This window comes from Xenopus tropicalis, chromosome 10, assembly GCF_000004195.4.
Source record: "Xenopus tropicalis strain Nigerian chromosome 10, UCB_Xtro_10.0, whole genome shotgun sequence".
Lineage (NCBI taxonomy): Eukaryota > Metazoa > Chordata > Amphibia > Anura > Pipidae > Xenopus > Xenopus tropicalis.
Window position 1 is genome coordinate 38,020,496 of NC_030686.2, and position 17,267 is coordinate 38,037,762.

Consider the following 17,267-nt stretch of genomic DNA (forward strand, 5'->3'; position numbering starts at 1 on the left):
CTGGGAAGACCCAAAATATAGATACAGTAGTTTGAATCTATAAAAGGTATGTTCTTGAAAAATAGATACAATCCTGTAGACAAAGTTCACCTGAGGCCTGTCAGTATAGCTCCAATGAGAAGTATTATTCTACCAACATCGCTGCAGCTTTGTGCTTGTGCACCAATTTGTGAGCCAAATGCAAATTCAGAGTTTGAAATGCAAATCCTTTGGCTCGGCGCTCAGCTCTAATTACAAGCTTGCAATCCCTACAAAGAAATCTGTTATTATGTGATGCCCGAGGACCAAAATACACTGGTTTATTAACTTTTCCCTCCTCCTAAAAAAGATGGGAGCTGCCTCCTGACATACTTGTACATCCTGAATGTCAAACCCTGCCGCTCCTGCAGTTTGGCCCAGCTGAACAGAGAAACCAATGGCGGAGTCACTTAATTACACTGAAAATGAGTAATTATAGAATTCATAGCATAGAACTCATGCCCACAGCAACTTTATAGAGAAATCCCAGCATGCCTTAAAAAGGGCATTGGCTCAGGTCATTGGGAGCTGGCATAATTACTGATCTAATTAACACACAGCGGTGGAAAGTCTGGATTTGGATCCTCATAGGATCAGAAATGGTGCATTTACAGAATCTGAATTTCTGCCTTCCTGCAACTATAGAGGTTGGCATGTATTAATACAATTTGCCATTGCCAGGGGACCATAGCGGCCAAACTAGTTTGGACATCACTTGGATTTATTTTTGTCCATCTACATCACTAATCCTAAATAGCAGATTCAGAGAAGACACAACACCCCTTGAGCCAGAATGGCTGTGAGTTGGCCGAACATGTTAATGGCCAGACAACAGTAATATTTAGCCTATGCATTCTGAGGGTGCTGGTTGCCTGATTACTTTACACACGAAGCAGGGACAGTGATTGGCCAAGAGCATTTCCAGCCTGGAGCTGCCAACCACAATCCAATACAGGAGTCACTAAAGGTCCCCATACACGAGGCGATTTCACTCGTTGTGCGACGAACGATTATATCGACAAATGATCGTATGGCGCTCGGGTTTTCATACGATATGCCATCCACGGGCAAGGATAACTTGCAAAAGATTTCATCGTATCATTATCGTAAAATACGTACGATCGTACATCTACGTACGATCCAATGTCGTGGCGGAAGCTATGCGATAACTTAACGATAGTATCGGATCGTTCGGGAATCGGTCGTTTGACAGCAAAAAATCGGCCCGTGTATGGGGGCTTTAAGAATGGCTGACAGAACCAGACATAAATAGCAATGGTTCACCAATTCACAATGCCCTATGCATACACTAAATATGCTGCTGGTAAATGGGTCATGCAGGCATTTCATACAGAACCTTCTTTTAACTAAAGGTCCCCATACACATTAAGATTCGCTTGCTAGGCGAGATCGCCAAGTGAGCGGATCTTCACCCGATATCCCCACCTATGAGTGGGCGATATCGGGGAGCGTGCAGGCTAATTCGATTGTTTAAATTCAATCAAATTATATTGGCGGCAATGGGGCAGTTGGTTCAGGTTAGAAAATCTAGTCGGATCGCAGACCGCATCGGCTCGTTGATGCGGTTCCCGATCCGACTAGATTTTCTAACCTGCCCGATCGAGATCTGCCCAATTTCAGGCCAGATATCGGTCGGGCAGGCCCGTCGGTAGTCCCTATACACAGGCCGATTAGCTGCCGAATCGGTCTAAAGGACAGATATCAGCAGATAGAATCGGCCCGTGTATGGGGACCTTTAGTCTGGAGAAAGTAAAGGGATTGTCATTGTTGCACAATTTTATTGATACTTCATTGCCTAATAAAAAAAATGAAATTCTTTCTGCACTGCTGGTTCTGACTATTGAAACAATGTAACAGAAGCTAACTTAGGGTTGCCACCTCTGCTGGTGTTTGTAGCCGGACAAGGAGCGGGCAGTTGTGTCACAGGGGGCAGGGAAGAGGTAGGGCAGTGACATCACAGGGCGGGGACGTGATGCCACTGGGCGAGGCTATGTCAATCTCAGGGAGTCCTGCCTAGTTTTCCTAATTTGGAACAGTCCATACCAAAACCGGGTTGTCTGGGTCAAAACCGGGTTGTCTGGTTCAAAACCGGACAGGTGGCAACCCTAAACTAAAGGTGGCCATACATGGGCTGATTCTAGCTGCCGATATGGGTCCCTTAGACCGACTTGGCAGCTTATCGGCCCGTGCATGAGCACTACCGACGGAACTGCCCGACCAATATCTGGCATGAAATCGGGCAGATATCGATCAGGCAGGTTTAAAAATTTAATTGGATCGGGGACCTCATCGGCTCATTGATGCGGCCCCCAAACCGACTGTGCCAATACCCATCACTTTAATTCGATGTATGGCCACCTTAACTCTCTACCAGTCAAGACCAATTCCAAGACTGCCTTGCATGCTTCTACACAGGTCTGCCTTCTGCTCTATAGTTAAAACCAGCACTGCATAGAATCGAAAAGTGACATTACGCAAACAAATAAGTACAGCTTTCCCTTTACGCTTATTACAATGCCATTATCCAATCATTTCAGATGTTTTCCCCGCATGCTCCACCTAGCGACGGAATGCAGAATCCATTATAAATATATCAAAATTCTTGCTATAAAATATAAAAATGGATTATTTCATATTATCTGGTGTTAATTATCTATGTCAAAAAAGAAAACAAATATAACAATGCCTATACTTTCCCTTTAAAAAAAGGTGGGTGGGATATGATGCAGCAACTGTGGACTGGAAATGAATATTGATTGACAAAGATCATTAAAAATAAAACCACTAAATGACTTTATTGCTGGCTTTTTTTTTTTTTTTTTAAGGTACATTCATTGTTTTCCCTAGGCACTCCTACATTCAAACAATCTGTGTTTGCTTAGCCAGGGTTTGGCCACTAAATTCAGATTTTATTGAATGTTGTCATATCCCTGGGTCACAAATTAATGAAACTTCTGCGTGTAAGTGTCTTATTCGGCTTTCCAGAAAAAATATCCAGTGGTAACAAGGGTAACTTAACCCAAATAAAACAAGCTTTTGTAAAGTGCCAGTTCTATGTATAATATATCTGTGCTGTGCTTTGTAGGAGATTCATTGGTTTTGGTTTGAGGAGGCTTAACCTCAACAACAATATTATTTTGTCCCTTTCTATATACAATACAGGTATGGGACCTGTTATCCAGAATGCTCGGGACCTGGGGATTTCCGGATAAGGGATCTTTCCGTAATTTGGATCTCCATGCCATAAGTCTGCTTAAAATCATTTAAATATTGAATAAACCCAATAGGATTGTTTTGCCTCCAATAAGGATTAATTATATCTTAGTTGGGATCAAGTACAGGTACTGTTTTATTATTACAGAGAAAAGGGAATCATTTAACCATTAAATAAACCCAATAGGGCTGTTCTGCCCCCAATAAAGGATAATTATATCTTAGCTGGGATCAAGTACAGGTACTGTTTTATTATTACAGAGAAAAGGGAATCATTTAACCATTAAATAAACCCAATAGGACTGTTCTGCCCCCAATAAGGGGTAATTATATCTTAGTTGGGATCAAGTACAGGTACTGTTTTATTATTACAGAGGAAAAGGAGATCATTTTTCAAAATTAGAATTATTTTCTTATAATGGAGTCTATGGGAGATGGCCTTTCCGTAATTCGGAACTTTCTGGATAACGGGTTTCCGGATCAGGGATCCTATATGTATATACCACCCAGACTATATATAAACAGTTTCTACTTTATAGTCATGCCTCCTGCATTCTAGTTCATCTGTGCAGTTACAGCAGCATTTATGGGTCTGGGTGGTTCAAAACAGAGCTATGTGGGTGCCTGCTGACTCCAGCTGCTGTCAAAGCAGGGCATGCTGGGAGTTTTTTTAAAGTCAGAATAACGAACAAGGTTAAAATTAAAAAAAAAAAAAAAATAGCTGAAAACAGCTGGGGACAGTTCATCTGTTCCTATTGTGAACTAGCAGAGACTGTCTGCCCGCCTTAAATCAAATGACGTCACCGAAGTCACCTTACCCATAGAAGGCATCTGCCTTAAGGGCTTGCAATGTTATTTTATCTTTATAAAATAATATGGGGGGGGGGGGGTTGGTAGGACAATGCGTTGAAAGAAAATAAGCCTATTAAAGTCACTGTAAGGCATCCATGTAAATAAATTCAATAGCTGAGCTTCAGCTGGCATCCAGATGAACTGTAATCTTCTTTCCGCGCGGTGATTCATAGCGATGGTTTGCATCTACGAAGAATTATTTCTTCTGATTGATAATATTTCTGCTTGGAAATGCAGGCCAGAAAATGGAACAACGACGCGTGATTTCTACAGCACATTCCCAGGGGAGATATAAAGTGCCATGCACAGCAGCCATCTTTAGCCATGCTAAGCATGCTGGGACAATGGGGAAATGCATGACTCCGTAATGAAGTTGCCAATCACAGATTTAGAATCCAAAATCCCCCCCTAACTGGCCTTCAGGCTGGGCCCCCTTAGCTCATAACAAGGTTACAGATATATAGAAACATTGGGGTAACAGTCACCCTGCTATAGTTCCAGGGGTACCCAGGGCACAAATAAGCACTCACCCCAAATCTCCCCCGAACTGGCCTTCAGGCTGGGCCCCCTTAGCCCATAACAAGGTTACAGATATATAGAAACATTGGGGTAACAGTCACCCTGCTAAAGTTCCAGGGGTACCCAGGGCACAAATAAGCACTCACCCCAAATCTCCCCCTAACTGGCCTTCAGGCTGGGCCCCCTTAGCCCATAACAAGGTTACAGATATATAGAAACATTGGGGTAACAGTCACCCCGCTATAGTTCCAGGGGTACCCAGGGCACAAATACCCCAAATCCCCCCCTAACTGGCCTTCAGGCTGGGCCCCCTGATTTCTCATAAATTCATAATAGTGCTATTTCTTATAGGAGATTGAGACATTCCCTAAGGCAGTATCAAAAAGGCCATTGAGGTTTAGTTCCCCTTTGAAACAAATACAATGTTACAATGCAGAACAAACCAAATGGTTCTCACACATTCCTTCCCCCTTTTTCTGGATTCAGCTTCCCCAAATCTGCCTTTAATATTACAGGAAAACAGAAGATACTAATTAGCTTGATTTACAGCAGGACAATATGAATTCTAACAACTGTAACAATTTGGGTCCATATTCCGCTTTTGCACACAACAATAACGGCCTTTGTGAATGAAACATCTGCTGGCAACAGCTAATCTGATTAACCGCAACCACCCAGGATGCTTTACTGGCCAGCTGCTGCCAGCAACTGCAGATGGGGACCCCTGCTAACCCCTTCACTGCCATTCCAATCATTAATGCTGTTAAAACACAGATTTGAAGGCCCCCAGAACATTATGTTTTTCAAACTGGTTAATCAGAGTAACCAGTTAATTCTCCATAGATGTCAGTGAAGCAGCACCCCCAGTGGCCAAAGTGATGACCTGCCTAGAGCAATTGCTTCCACTTTATAGCTAAGGTATTTAACTAACTATAAAACTACCCCCATTTCTTTCCCATCTATATTCCCATATCCTTATTTATAGATCAGATAGCAATTCTTGATCCTTGCTTGTACCAGAAGAGAGACTGGAAATTACTGTAAATGAAGCATTTTAGAATGCAGGCTATATTTGCTTTACATCCCAACCATGGCCAGTTAGAGGCTAGTGCCATGGCTAGTCACATCAGTTTAGGCCATAACCTTAGTACTACCCAGCCACAACCTGTTATACCAAGACATGCCTCTGACCCAAACTAATCCCCACCGTGTTTCCATCGAGCACTGTCCTGTTTTCACTTCTGCCAACCTGAGCTGTGCTGCCTAAATTAGAACAACTTGGAATTATAGGCTAAAGAATGATCTGTCAGATCAGAGCCATTTGGACCTACACACAGGATCTGGTTGTTATTGTCTCTTTTTTGGCAGCAATCACTGCAACTAACAGTCAATGATGGATCACAAGCCACGAGATCCTGACAATCCAGTAAATACAAACTAATTACTTAATTGCCCTTAACCAGGACTAATCCCCCCCACCCACCCAACCTATTCCGGGTAACCATCTCCTGGCCAGAAAGCCCAAAGAAAATAATTCTTTAAAGGTTGTGGTTATGCGTAATTTCTTCTTCCCAGTCAGTAATAATTTTGCTACAAACTGTTCTTAGCTGTGCATACAAGAGACATTTCTTCGAAATCCCAAAGGGCAAAATCTGTTTTTTTTTTCTTTTGCGTTTAATCTAGACCAGCAGAATCCGGTGAGAGATGGGGAACGTCTGTGCAGTGAAGGAGTTGTTAGATGACTACTTCTCTGAATTACACATAATAATACCAGTTTAATGCTTTGGAAATCAGAATAAAGGACGGTATTTTGCGGTTATTATCAGTCATCTTCAAAGCCCAGATATTCCTAAGAGCTGAATAAAAGGAGGAAAAAATAGAATTCTTAGTAACAGACACTTATTATGTAACTGAAGACCCTGCGTGAAAGACTTCGAGTTGAGTTCTTTCGTCGCTTATACTTTATCAGATACCTTATGCTACAATATATCTGTAATACCTCAAGCTACATTGTACAGGCTACAATATGTCTGGAGATAGCCCAAGCTACAATGTCTCTGCAACAGCTCAAGCTGAGACATTTCCATGAAAGAAACCTGAAGATACAACATCTTCACAACGTATACCTTATGCTCCAACATTTGCAAACATCTGCACAGTAGGAACCTCATGCTATATCTCTGGAGATACCTCAAGCTACTGCCGCTCTTCAAAGGCTGGACCTGGGACATTTCCATAAGAGATATCTGTAGCTACAACATCTCAACAACAGACAATTCATGCTACAACTACTCTACAGATACCTCAAGCAACAACATCTCTTCAAAGGCTGGAGCTGGGACATTTCCATAAGAGACACCTAAAGGTACAACATCCCCACAACAGATAACTTATGCTCCAACATCTACAAACATCTGCTCGGCTGGCACCTCATGCTACATCTCTGGAGATACCTGAAGCTACAACATCTCTACAACAGACAATTCATGCTACAACAACTCTACAGATACCTTAAGCTACAACATCTCCACAACAGACAATTCATGTTACAACAACTCTACAGATACCTTAAGCTACAACAATTTTGTAACAGCTAATACTGTACCAATTGAAACCTCATGCTACATCTCTACAACAGGCACCTTGTGTAAGTTGTGTATATCTCTGAAGATGCCTCAAGCTACAACATTTCTGTAACAGCTCAAATGGAGCATTTTGACAACCTCATGCTACATGCCCACAATGGACTCCTCATGCTACAACATCATCAAAATGGACACCTGCAGCTAAAACATTTCTGCAACAGACACCTAAAGATACAACATCTCCCCACCGCTCATGCTACAGGCCCCCAACCAATACCTCAAGCTAGAACTATCTGTAAGGCCTAGACACATGAAACATGGCATTATCTTTAAAGCTTAGGGAGGGCATTAGTTGCTGACTTGTAACAGGAAATGTCTGAATAATGACAGTGGATGTTTTTGTGAATCTTGAGCTAAAAAGATGCCTTTCTACAAACCAAAGGTAATGTTAAAAGCCTTACATTTGGCCATTAGAAACCACAAATCCATTTCCTAAACCTAAAACGACAATACAAAAGCATTGTAAAAGTGCCTTGTGAAGATGCCCCCAAGGCATTTAATTCAACACAGTTCAAAAAACTCAAAGGCTAAGTGAATCTCAGCCCGGATTGATCCCTATGTCTAAGCCGCTGTTGGACTGCAGCTCCCACCATGATATAAAGCTTTCACACTGGCCTTGGAGGCAGGGCAAACTCCTGGCTGGAGATGGTGTTCCCATGGTTCTCCAGCCTATTCCTCTTAAAAAACACAGGTGCATGTTGGGATCTGATCTGCCAATTTCCTATAATTACAGTAGTTACCCATACATAGAAAGTGAAACAAGTTTAAATATGGAGTGCCTGATTTTGGCAGTGATCCATTTTGAGGGCTGGCTTTCATTAATGGAAGAAAGGGCACCGGGCCTGGGCCCCAAACCTCAGAGGGAAAGCCCTGCTCAGAATATCCCCAATTTAATCTTGGTCTCCAAAATCCCTCATCCCTCCCCCTCTTCTGCTCATCACTTACCCACCAGCATTCTACAAACAATGTTAACCACATAGTGCGGTAACTTATCATTTAAACTAAAATGCTAAAATGTAAACCAACCTACAGACAAATCAAACAGAAGGACATTCTTTATTATCCATAGCAACCAAACTACCTTTTGCGCTTATGCTACAGTTATAATAATAAAAGCAGTCATCTAAGTGGTGGATTTGGGTTCTAGAACAGGCAGAACTTTGCTCATGTGACTACATGACCCTATAGTCCTACAGTCACTGTATAGCTTTATAAGAATAAAGTAGACCAAGTTGAATAGTACATCATATGGAAAGCAATTGAGGAGCAGATATGCTTTTATAGAGGATACTGATCTTTTCTGCACTGAACAACAGGGGCCAAGAATAGGAAGTCCATAGTCCATTATTATTGGGCCGGGGGAAATCCAGGCCAGGCCTAGAGACCTTATGTCAGTAATTTTTGGCGTTTGCAGTCCAATTCCCACTTGGAGAGTCAACCTTTGATCAGGGCCAACCTTAGTTAATTACCAAGTCACAAATATAGAAAAAACATTGGTGTATCAGCAATTCCAACAATATATATATGCCACAAATAAGTTTTCACATTAAATGACCTCCAAGCTGGGCCTTCTGCTGTATCTAGAAGAGCAAATAGCCATACTGCCCAAATCTCACTCTAACTGGCCTTCACATTAGCCCCCCAAAGTACCCAGCCATGCAGTTCCTTGGGCAGCAGTCACACACCTGCCATCTTATTTGCTCAGCAGTTAAGGGGTTAATGATAAAGCGCAAGAACGTTACATTGTGATGTAAATTCACTGAACTGGAATTCAAACAAAAGGGTTCTGCCTACTTTTTTCCAAATCCTCAGCAATTGCCCTGAATTTAAAACACAAACCAGACAATATAACCCATATCATTTAATGAGGTTTTGAATGGCTTTCGTTTCCGGACGCCCCAAGGGAACACAGGCTTTCTGCAATAACAAAGTCGGCCTTTTACTATATGGACCGTACAAAAGCTTAAATTTGTTTGTCTGATTACTTCTAACAAGCTTGATGGGGAAACCACTGAGTAAATTACTTTTATCCGTGTATGAAAGCCACGCGCAAAGCCTTAAACTTGATCCTTTCGCACTTACAGTCCATTTTTTTCTGCTTGCCTGAATAATCCTGTTTGCTTGAAAGAGCCAATATTCGGGCGTCATGTGACCAGGGCTAACTAGCGACAAGCACAATGTGAGCCTTTTCTACGTGTGGCTTATAATCGTACATTTGCAACATTAAACCCTTAATTAGCAGAATGCGTGCACTTCATGTGATAAAACACGGGACCCGGACTCTTGCTTTGAGTCCTTAAAAGGTCCTACATTTATTTTATGATTGCTCTATGGTTCTATAAATGTTCTGTGACAATTTTACCCGCCTATTTGTGTTTATTCATGAGTGGAAGCTTCCATACTAGTTTGTTGGATAATAAAAGGAAACCGGTAGACTTTAATTAATCGCTGCCCTCTAGTGGGAAACTGGTCATTAAATGTGGTAAAATGCCCCCCCTGCAATTACAGAGCTATCACTCCAGAGCTGAAAATCTCCCCAGCAAAGTACCTTTGTTCTAATTAGCAAGAATAAACCAAATTTGATGCCAGTTAGGGTTGGAGAGAGCCCCTATTGCAATTTACCCATTTTTTGCAGATATTAGTTTCATTAGTTTTATAAATAACTTCAGAAACCACCGAAAATTTGGAATGGCTATAAAGTTGTAATTAACTTGGAATTCCCCTTTAATGTACGGTTTAAATCAGAAGAGGAATGATGCGAAATATCCCCACTGCTCTGGAGCAACAGTTCAGTTGGTCTTGTCGCACGTAGCAAAGTTTGCAGGGAACTGTAACGGACACTGCGGCTAGAATGACAGCCAATGGAAATGCAAGGAATTTCCCTAGGGAATAAGGGGGTTAAAGGGGAAGATATTCCCTTTTTAGAATAGAAATATGTTCGAAATCATGAACCCCCCCCCCCTAGTCACTAAGCATCAAAGGCTTCTGTAGCCGAAACAGCTGCCACAGCAGAAAGGGAGCTTTGGCAATAGCAGCCCTGGGAGACACAAATCTCTACTTACAGTGAGCTTGGTGGGTTCTACAGATTCCCAAAGGCAATATCCAGATAAAAGTCCAGCTTGGGTGCCCTGTCATGGTTAAGGAAGGACGTGGTCATTTCGGGTGCTGTGCTCAGACGGGCTGCTTCATCAGACTGGATGCTGGGCTAGAGTGGGAGTTCCACACCCCTGCTGTAATCCAATACTAGACTCAGTGATGTCACTGGCCTGTTTCTACTAAGTAATGCACACAAAAGGCGTCTCTCCCAGGCACAATGGCACGGCTTCAGCTTTGCACTGGTGCCTTACTTTGTGCTCCCACCTATTATTTATTTATCACATCACAGTGATATAGTGCCAACATATTCCACAGCGCTGTACAATAAATGGGTGTATACGCTAAGCATACAGATTTGACATATTCTACATAGTATATATAAAGAAGTAAAGTACCGCACACACAGGGACTTTGGGAAAAATAAAAAATATTTACTGAAAAAGATCCGACGTTTTTGTGTGCTATACTCTGTTTCTTTATTGTTGTCTTTGGGCAGCACCCAGGGAGTTTGATTCTCTGAAGGGTGTGCTCCGTTTTCTCTTAATATATATATATATATATACAGGTATTATTATTATTATTATTAACATTTATTTATAAAGTGCCAACATATTCCGCATGGGACCCATTATCCAGAATGCTTGGGACCTGGGGTTTTCCAGATAAGGGGTCTTTCCGTAATTCTAATCTCCTACCTTAAGTCTACTAAAAAAAATATTTAAAAACAGTAATTAAACCAACTAGGATTGTTTTGGCTTCAATAAGGATTAATGATATCTTAGTTGGGATTGAGTACAAGGGACTGTTTTATTATTATAGAGAAAAAGGAAATCATTTCTAAAAATGTGAACTATTTGATTAAAATGGAGTCTATGGGAGATGGGCTTTCCGTAATTCGGAACTTTCTGGACTGGATAACAGGTTTACGGATATGGGGTCCGATACCTGTATATTAAAAGTCCAGGAATGGTGCACACAGAAAACTCCAGGTATTGCCTGGGTGCACATAATTAGTAAGCAAAAACAAACCGCACTCACAGTGTGACTTGTATGAAGCAAAAAAAGTTTTTTTTATATATATAACCCTGGATGTGCCAGGGCAGTTTTACACGGCACAGAAAAAGTCGGAGCTATACCATTATATCCACACATAGCATTATGGTTTTTTTCCCTACTTTCAAAGCAAGGTGCCCTAAACATGATCCATATATCCAAATTACTCTTGCTGCCTATGGAAATCTAAGTGTGGCAAAGTCCTATGTTTCACCCAATCTTTTGCCTGCTTTATGCTGTGCAGTCTTTGCAAGGTACTCTCCTGGAGAGAGGGGTAGAGGTAAATGTACATATCATTTTAAGCTAGCCGCACATGGGTGATAAAAGATGCCCACTAGGCCCCCTCAGACTAAGTTGGCAGCTTATGTGGCTGGGTATGAAGCCCTACGGAGGGCTTGGGTTACCATGTCTGAACAAAAGTTGCACATTGATGCTGTCCTTGTCTGTTGGGTCAGTAAATGGATCAACCTGGTTTGGCCCAGGTGGATCTCAACGTGTAAGGCCAGCGTTATAACAATGGACCCAGTTGCCTATGGACATGAGAGCAGAGCAGTGCTAAACCTCAATGTACCCAAGGCAGGACCCAGAACACCATACTTTCCACTAGTTACCCTCCCATTACCCGACTCCCCCTGCTATCAGACCTACAAAACAACCAGAGGGTTAGGGGCTGGGGGAGGAGCAAGAGCATAGCTACATAGTTACATAGGGTTAAGAAAAGACCAGTGTCCATCAAGTTCAACCCATCCAAGTAAACCCAGCACACCTAACCCACACCTACCAATCTATACACTCACATACATAAACTATAAATACAACCACTAGTACTAACTGTAGATATTAGTATCACAATAGCCTTGGGTATTCTGATTTAGCCTTGGATATTCTGATTAAGAGCAGAGGTACTCTATGGAAGGACAAGAACTTGGGGTTGTCAGGAAGAAAAGGTCCGTGCCTGGAGCCCCCAACTTTTGTGCCCTAGGCAAGCTCCTCTTCTGCCTACCCCTAGTCTGGGCCTGGTGCAGGCATACCCACTATATACCACAGCTGGCATATAGGCTTCCCTGCAGTCACATTCTCATGTGCCAGTCTCCAGCACTCTCATTTGCCCATAGAGACGATTTGGAAAGGTTCTCTCAATATGCCTATACTGTACATACCACAATATGTCATTTTATGGAGATCACAAGTCACTGGAGTCATAACACCTTCATTTGTGAATCAGCGATCAGCATTCCTCAATCTCACACCCACGGAGATTTGAAACTCTCTTTGCCTGAATACACCCACCACCACCACCGTGACTCTTGCTAGTCATTATATACAGCTCATTACAACGTAATACTGGAAAACAAGTATGTCATTATCTTTATATTTAGGGTACAAGCGTATTCCTTTTTTTCACTATTGATATTCTTTTAAAAGGACTCACAAAATGTTCTTTTTGGAGTGCAATTTAAAGGGAAAAAACAAGCTCTTAGTGTGCAATAGATTGGCCGATTCTGAATAACTTTCAGTTGGTCTTATTTGATTACATTATTTTAATGCTTTTAAAGGAATTATCTTCCTGTTCTGCCTCTCTATAAGTTATGGTTTAAAGTGGTAGCTGTGTACCAGGTTTACTGGAGTGGGGCTCCCTCTACAGGACAAAGAAAACATCTACAGCTACAATTAACATGGCAACCTCCCACCAGACTTAAAGGACAAGTAAAGTAATATTTCACTAGGGCTGTGTCAGTACAGTAAAAAAGCAACTATAATTTTAATGTTCCAGTGTTTTCTCTACGCATACTCAATGTCCAGAACACCAGAGAAGAGAGTATCGCTGCTCTGACATACGCACAGATGGCAGCATGGCGCTTAAGAATAGGATCCAATAGTAGCTTATTGGTCTTATTTGAATGCTTGAGTTGCTCCCCAACTCTTTTTACATTTAAATGTGGCCAAAAAAAAAAAAAAAGGTTAGGGACCCCTGTTCTAGAGCAGTAGTTGCCAAACTGCGGGGCTGACCAGCCTTTAGGGCTCTGGCACACGGGGAGATTAGTCGCCCGCGACAAAACTCCCCGTTCGCGGGGCGACTAATCTCCCCGAGTTGCCTTCACCTGCCATCCCACCGGCGAAAATGTAAGTCGCCGGTGGGATGGCACACGCGGCGGCGCGATTTCGCGCAAATTGCCGAAAAAGCCTCAAGAGGCAACTTCATCGATTTGCGCAAAATCGCGCCGCTGTGTGTGCCATCCCACTTACATTGTCGCCGGTGGGATGGCAGGTGATAGCAACTCGGGGAGATTAGTCGCCCGCGAACAGGGAGTTTTGTCACGGGCGACTAATCTCCCCGTGAATGACATTTAGGGTGAGATATGAAGGAGAAATCTATTTGCTATACTAGAGCCACCAGAATGACGAGCTTGAGGTTGCCATACATGTAGCAATAACGATCTTTCGTACGACCATCGGTCGCAAGAAAGATCGTTTGTTTCCCCACTGACGTTCAGGGCTGAATTGTCAGATACGGAGGTAGAAACAATAGAAATTGTACCTCCACCTGCCGATTCAGCCCTAAATGTAGATTTTGCTTGGGCAAAATGGCGCCCGATTAAAATCTTTTAACCTGGCCAAGGTGGGACTTCAACTGAAAAAGTCCATTAAACACTGCTCTACAGATATTCCAAGGAGGAGATGTCACAGCAGCACCAAAAGAAATAAAATCACCATTATAAACATTGCTTAATATCATGGTGGTGGGACTGCTCTGTTTCCTGAAAGGATTATGGAAATTGGTTACAACCTTCCACTGGCTCAACAAAACAAAGATTTTGAATGGGAAGCCCTCCATGGATTGTTCTGCTCAACAACTGCACAATGTTCAGGGTGAAGATTAGAGCTGAAAAGCAACTTGCGCAGATATTTCCCTACACAGAAGGACAGATTAACGGCAGCAGGGCAGGAAGTGGCGTGAATATCATAGCTAAGAAATATTACGGCTGTCCCTTGAATTTCTGGAGTAAAATGATAGAGTTAGCCACCTGCTTCCCAAACTAGCCCTCAACAGGAAGCATCTGCCTATGGCACAACAGCTGGGACACAAAAAGTCAGGGAGCAAATGGAACCGATAGAGGTGCGGTATCCTACCCAGGCCAGCGGAGGAAGTATATATAGACAGGAAAGCTATCTGAACTGTGCTTGATTGCGGTTTATACAACAAAATCTCAGAACAAACTAATGGTTACCAGTGGCCCCGGCAGGTCAGGAATTACACATCTGTTCTGAGGATACAAATGGCTTTGACATAGCAGGAAATTCCATGGCATCATCATAATCTCCAAGTGACTTCATTAACTCATTAAGGGGTTTCTTAGATTAAACGACCAGTAACCAAGGAATGTGAATGTTTTCTAGTTATTTAATGATAGTTTACTGTTAAAAACTGTGTGTTTGCTTCAGAGGCACAAATATAGTTTATATAAATAATTTTTAGATATATTAAATATGCTTATAATTAACAGTAGGGGGTACATTATCCCTTATAATACATGAGTGATACTCAGAGTTCCCTGTATAACTCAGCCTGCAGCCTTGTGCCTTTATATGGGCACAGAACCCCTCAGTGACTGCTAATATCCTTATCATTTACAGTAGGGGGTACATTATCCCTTATAATACATGAGTGATACTCAGAGTTCCCTGTATAACTCAGCCTGCAGCCTTGTGCCTTTATATGGGCACAGAACCCCTCAGTACTGCTAATATCCTTATCTTTACAGTAACTAAGTAGGGGGTACATTATCCCTTATAATACATGAGTGATACTCAGAGTTCCCTGTATAACTCAGCCTGCAGCCTTGTGCCTTTATATGGGCACAGAACCCCTCAGTGACTGCTAATATCCTTATCATTTACAGTAGGGGGTACATTATCCCTTATAATACATGAGTGATACTCAGAGTTCCCTGTATAACTCAGCCTGCAGCCTTGTGCCTTTATATGGGCACAGAACCCCTCAGTGACTGCTAATATCCTTATCATTTACAGTAGGGGGTACATTATCCCTTATAATACATGAGTGATACTCAGAGTTCCCTGTATAACTCAGCCTGCAGCCTTGTGCCTTTATATGGGCACAGAACCCCTCAGTGACTTCTAATATCCTTATCATTTACAGTAGGAGGTACATTATCCCTTAAAATATTCAGCCTGCAGCCTTTATATGCGCTGTGACTTTTATTGCTCTTATAGAATACAATAGGAGAACATTATATGCTCTATACTGATAGTAACATTTTCAAACACCAGTAACCACTATTAGCAATTATTCGACTCATGTTAAACTTTACTTTCACATCAATTATAAAACAAAGAAAAGTATCCAGACACGTAAATGAATTATTTGTATTCCCAATAACAAGTCATTTGAGGGGTTAAAGTCTAAATCACCATAAAAACGCCCAGCTGCTGCTACAGGGGATTTAGGGAGATGCCCATTCTCTTTCCAGGGATGGTTTTGTGGATGGCATTGCTTAAGAGCCACATTCCTGCTGCTATTTATACCCACTAACAAGTGTTGCACTATCAGGAGCTGTTGCTCTCAGCCACAGTTGGATCTACACAGAGGGGCTCTGCTTATACTCAAAGTGTAATCCTGTTTCGACCCCAAGCCTTACTATATTAGATTTTAAAGAGACATTACATTAAACTAGTTAGTCACTACTGAGATATATTCAGAAGTTACTAAGCAAGCATTCTACCATTTTCCTGCCACTAAGGGACTCTATCCATCAGCACCGGTAAACCAGGTTGTATCATTCGAGCAATACACCTTCATTAGCAGGACACTAAAATGAAGGTAGAACATATTTAGAAATTGCGTAGGCTGTCACTTTAAAAAGAGCTATCCTGTAAGACCCAGGATTTGTACATATGTATGGGAAAGTCCTATTCTGAGACTTCCGGAGTTTTAACCTTTGGTGTGGCCTAAGACGTATTAATGGTAGTTGGGCCATGGGCCTCCCCAAAGGTTTGTGGGGCTATATTAAAGGAGCAGTTCAGCGTAAAAATGAAAATGGGCAAAATAGATAGATTGCGCAAAATAAGAAATTATTTCAATATAGTTAGTTAGGCAAAAATGTAATCTATAAGGCTGGAGTGAGCAGATGTCTAACATAATGGCCAGAACACTACTTCTTCCTTTACAGCTCTCTAAGTTGTTAGCAGTCAGTAACCAATCAGTAACTTGAGTGGGGGCCATATGGGACATAACTGTTCATTTAGTTTGCGTTTGAATCTGACCTGTGTGCTCACAAACTAACTGAACAGTTATGTCCCATGTGGCCCCCCTAAAGTCACTGACTAACTAAGAGGTTAGAGAGCTGAAAGCAAGGAGTAGAGTTCTGGCTATTATGTTAGACATCAGCCCACTCCAGCCTTTATAGATTTTTGCCTAACTACATATATTTTTTTAACTGACTATATGACAAACATTTTTTATTTTACGCAGTCTATTTTACCCAGTTTTATTTTTACGCTGAACTATTCCTTTAAGATGGACTAAGGGTCAGAGATCAGCTATGTCTGGCACATGCTTAACTAGTGGATCCGGGGCCCACAGGGCCCACCATCGCAACACCAGTCACAAACTCAACCACCACCACCGTGACCCCAGATTCACTGGTTAAGCTTGTGCAGAACATAGCTGATCCCTGACCCTTAGTCCATCTTATGGTAGCCCCACAGATATCTTGAGTATCATTCATGTATTATAAGGGATAATGTACCCCCACTGAAAATTATAAGGATATTAGAAGTCCCTCCAGAGGAGTTAATATAAAAAAAAAACACTTGTTTAAGTTAATA

The 17,267-nt window shown here is 41.9% G+C and overlaps 1 protein-coding gene across 2 annotated transcripts in view; it reads right to left on the reverse strand.

Moving 5' to 3' along the window:
- Positions 1-17,267, reverse strand: part of pkig (protein kinase (cAMP-dependent, catalytic) inhibitor gamma) — a 48,440-nt gene that overhangs the window by 23,490 nt on the left and 7,683 nt on the right. The window contains exon 1 of one of the 2 annotated variants that reach the window (XM_002933162.5): positions 10,331-10,489. The exons of the other annotated variant lie outside the window; for it this stretch is intronic. The gene's annotated coding sequence lies outside the window, so the exon portion shown is untranslated. Of the gene's footprint in view, positions 1-10,330; positions 10,490-17,267 lie in introns of those variants that run through there. 2 annotated transcript variants of the gene reach the window in all.